The sequence below is a fragment of the Pteropus alecto genome, unplaced genomic scaffold (assembly GCF_000325575.1).
Source record: "Pteropus alecto unplaced genomic scaffold, ASM32557v1 scaffold43, whole genome shotgun sequence".
NCBI lineage: Eukaryota > Metazoa > Chordata > Mammalia > Chiroptera > Pteropodidae > Pteropus > Pteropus alecto.
The window spans coordinates 1,096,036-1,100,302 of record NW_006435764.1 but is presented as its reverse complement, the minus strand read 5'-3'; the positions used below and the strand labels follow the sequence as shown (position 1 = coordinate 1,100,302).

General features: G+C 65.2%; 1 long non-coding RNA gene across 1 annotated transcript; it reads left to right on the top strand.

Moving 5' to 3' along the window:
• The first annotated feature begins 2,210 nt into the window (after positions 1 to 2,210).
• On the top strand, positions 2,211 to 4,267 carry LOC102880248. The gene is made up of 5 exons (XR_439160.3): positions 2,211 to 3,534; positions 3,620 to 3,746; positions 3,825 to 3,927; positions 4,005 to 4,131; positions 4,210 to 4,267. It is a non-coding gene; the product is annotated as an uncharacterized LOC102880248 (long non-coding RNA).

Sequence of the window (4,267 nt, the reverse complement as noted above, 5' to 3'; positions counted from 1 at the left end):
ATCTGGTGTCAGTGCTGTGAAGGTGCATTTCGTGACCCGAGTGTCTGGGTCCGCCCTGGAGCCCACACGCTGCTGGGAGTGGAATCCCAACCGCACCCCAGGATTATGTCCCCGTGTCGCCAAGGCCAGAAAGATGAAGTGGTCCTGGGAATCTAAGGGCTCTGTGTTCTGGGGTGATGAGGACCTGGCAGGGAGCCTGAGTGACAGGGAGCCCAAGCTCAAGCGGGAACCTACCACGCTAGGCTGCGGAAGCACCGGGTCCTGGGGGCTGCTTTGCCGAGTGAGAATATTTTGGGGTCATCACCCCATTGGTCTTGGACTGATCTCCTCAGGTCCTCCGTACCCCTCAATGGTGCCGAGTCTGTTGTGGTCTTAGAGACAGCAGTGTCCGCGAGGTGGCAGTGCGGAATCGCACGTCACCGCCCGAGGCGGCCGACGGTTCGCCCGCGCAACGTCCCGGGTCTGCCCGCCCAAGTCCCCGGTTTGCTCGTCAACGTCCCGAATCTACCCGAGCAATGTCCCTGTCACTCGCGGGTCTGTCCACCCCATGTCCCAGGTTCGCCCGTCGACGTCCCGGGTCCACCCTGACCTGATACCGCAGTGGACCGTGAGCTGCATCAGGGAGACAGGGCGCTCGTCTGAGCCACTCTAACTGAGTCACCTCAGACTTTACCGGTGAAGCTGGGAAGATGAGGGAACACTTGGGGCACCAAGGGTCCCGATCCTTGGATGACGCGGCACTCGGCCTCAGACGGCGACCTTTCCCTCAAGGCCTCCAGTATCACAGGGCCTTGGGAGCTGCCTTGCTGAGCACAGGGGCATTTGGGGGTCCTCCCCCTTATATTAGGCGCTGATCCCGGAGCCGATCGCAGCCCTGAACACGACCGATCGGTTCTGGATGCGGAGACAGTCGCGGCCGCGAGGTGGCAGCCCTGATTCACACGTCACCACCCCGCCTGCGGCGCTGAGGCTGGGGGCTGCTTATGGCCAATATGGGGGTGCCTCATACTAATTTGGGGGGCCACCCAGGTTAAGTCTGGAGTTTTCCAGAGGAAATCATGGATTCGCCCATGTCAAAGACTGGGTGTCGATTTAGCTAGGTGTCACCCCACAGTTCATGGTGGGGTCCATGGAGCAGAGGGGCTGCCTGAGGCCCTTTCGAGGTGCCCCAGTCCTGCCGAACTCTCGGTCCCTTGCCTAGGCGTGACACTCCCCACGATGCCAACACCCTAGACTTGGGGACAAATCATACAAACCTCAGGACCCAAGCCTCCCCTAATAAGGCTGAGTAGGTCACCGAGGGACGGGGTAGTCATGAGCACAGGGGGAACCTCTTAGCTCTCAGGTCTTTGTTCTGTTCCCGGGTCACGGAGCCTCAGGCAGGCGGCTCCGGGGAGGGGGGACAGAGCCGTGAGGCTGCACGGGGAAGTCATAAGAGTGCGCCCGCGAGCTACGGAACGCGGCCAGCTTCCTGCGTTCAGATTACGGGGACCACGGTGGTTGGGGGACCCAGGGTGCCCCGGCAACAATGAGGAGCCTGCCCTGTGGAAACAGCTGTGGCCGCCAACGGCCACCGCCTACCGGTCAGCACTCAAGCTGGGAACTGGCCATCCACTCTGGCCCGTGGAGATGCGGGGCACTTCCCTCGGCCAGCCCGAGCAGACCCCCAACCCACACACCCCACACAGCCGCCTCCCGTGGACCCCGCAGCCCTGGGGTGGAAATGTGCTCTCAGCCACGGAGTTGACAAAGGCGACTCCTGGTGCTGCCCGAGACCTTAGACCCAGCCAGGACCCCACCCCCGGGCGCAGTGCGCACCTAGTCCAGGCGGGCGGGAGCAGCGTGCGTGGTCTGCCCTGAGGGGACCCCACTGTTCCAACCAGAGGGAGGGGGGATGTTCGGGAACAATGCCAGGCCCTGTTTACGGGCTGCCAAAGGAGGGGTGCGGGGAAGGCGGTCTTTGGAGAATTCTGGATGGGGTGAGGAACGTGCGCTGGACCGTCCCAGTCGGAGGTGGGCCTGGCGGTGGTCCCAAGCACGGTCCCCGTGCTGATTGGCTGGCAGAGCATGGGCGGGAATTCTGGGCGGGGCCACCCCAGTTAGAAAAAGCCCGGGCTAGGGCCGGGGAGCAGGGCGTGGGTGGGGGTGGGGGACAGGATGGGGGAGCCCGGGGGAAACTGGGGAAGTGGGGGAGCCGAGGGGTAACCAGGGAAGCTGGGGTGCGGGGGAAACCGGGGGAAGATGGGGTACAGGGGTTCAGGGAAGCTTGCGTGGGCCAAGGATCACCTTGGAAATCTGGAGTCTGGCAGGAGTGGCAAAGGGTGGACGGGACGGCTCGGGCTGGGCGGGCGGGAGCCTGGGAGCGTGGACGGAGTGTGGCGTGGGCTCCCAGGTGTTCTGGAAGCAGGGCGACATCTGTGTGGAGTGTGACGGGCCCGAGCTGGGGGTACGGAAGGAAGAAGGGGGAGCCAGACATTCATCCCGGTCAATTTTGGTTTCAGGACGTGGCGGCTGGTGGACAAGGGGGACTGGAGAAGGGTTCGCCCGGGCCTGGGGCAGTGGCGGAGTAGCTGGCAGCCACGGGCAAGTGGACAGCGGTCTGCCGGGCCAGGTGAGTCCCCTTCTTCTCCCGGGCCTTGCTCCCCTGGCCTTCTGCTAAAAGGAGGTTTGGGGAGCAAGGACCGGCGAGGAGAAGGGGCTCATCTCCCGGCAGAGCGACAGGACGAAGGCAGAGCGGTCAGCACAGGTGACATCGTCTCAGGGGGAGCTGAGACTGAGCAAGCTGGGGGGCCATGAGCTCGTCCCAGGTGGAAAGAGCACTCTCAGATGGCAGGGCAGGGCACGAGGCAGGGCTGCCAGTGAGGGAGGCACAGGTGGCCGCAGAAATCCAACATCTGCGGGGGCATTCCAGGCCCGGGTCACACAGGATGAGATGGGGACTCGGGACACAGCAGGGTCCACCAGCCGCCACCACTTCCCACCCACCGCAATTCACTTAGCAGCAGGTACAGGAGCGGCTCCAGCCGGGCCCCCCCACCGGGCCCGTGTGGAGCCTCGAGGGCAGGAGAGCGGGACAGAAGGCGCAGTGCGCGGGGCGACCCGCAGCAGGGCACCACCTGGAGGCGGCGGCGGCCTCAGGTCCTGGGCTCCAGAGATTTCCGCAGCAAGGAGGCTGCCGTGGGCCCAGCCTGAGGATGCGCCGCTCCCACGTGGCACTGCGGCCCATCGGCCGTGCGGAGAAGGCGCGGCGTCCAGGTGACACCGTACGCCCTCCCCGCACGGCCGCTGGGACTGGTGTGATAGACAGCACAGCATCCAGGGGAGTCAAGGGCACAGGCGAGACCAGATTAGGCGAGGCGGGCGGGGCAGAGTGAGTGAGAACTGGGGGGGGAGTTGGGCGCAGGCAGGGGTGAGGAGCTGCAAGCTGGCGGCAACGAGGCGGGGCACTGGCCTCCGGAGCCCGTGGCCAAGGCGGGCCAGCGCGGGCGGTGACGGAGCAGGGATCGGTGCCTCTGTGCTCGGATTAGAGACCAGGTGAGTGTCCAGTGCTCTGGCCAGCCTGGCCCCGCCCGCAGCCGCCGCCCTCTACCTAACCAGGGTGTTCTCTGTTCTCCCCCAGCCAGGTCTCCAGTCGGGGTGGACATGCCTGCCAGCCACTGAAGGCCGGACGCCAGGACGTGCGGAGAGGGACATGACATGGTCTGGCGTGACGGTGAGGACAGGGGTGACGCTGTCCGGCCTTCCCGGTGAGTGCAGGTACACGGCAGGGCGCCCCGGGCCGGCCGAGGGCGTGCAGTCCCTCTGACCAGCTTCCCGCCCCGCAGAACACCCTCGGCTGGCACCGCGGGGCTCTGTCCTTTCGCTTTCCCGAAGGAGCCACTGCACGGCCGCTGCTCTCTGGACCTCTAGAACCCTCAAGACGACAAGGTGAGGGGCCCCCGCCACCCACAGAGTGCGGGGGGGTGGGGCCCCGAGACCTTTGTTCACCCGCTCCCTGCCCACAGAAATGGTGCTACCCAGCTCATGCCTGGGCCTTGGAAACCGGACTTCTTCAAGTCCTTCTAGCTCTGACTCGAGAATATGCTGCATTCAGAACCACTACACCACCGACTCAGGAATCGGCTCTGCAAGGTGAGCGAGGCCCCTTCCAGAAGCTTCCCGCCCGTCCCGCCCCGCCCCTCATGACCTGTTGCTATCTGCTCCCTCCAGGTTAAGCGAAACGGAACATCTGCCTGACACCGATGCAGCGAGCAGCCCCCGCGGCAGC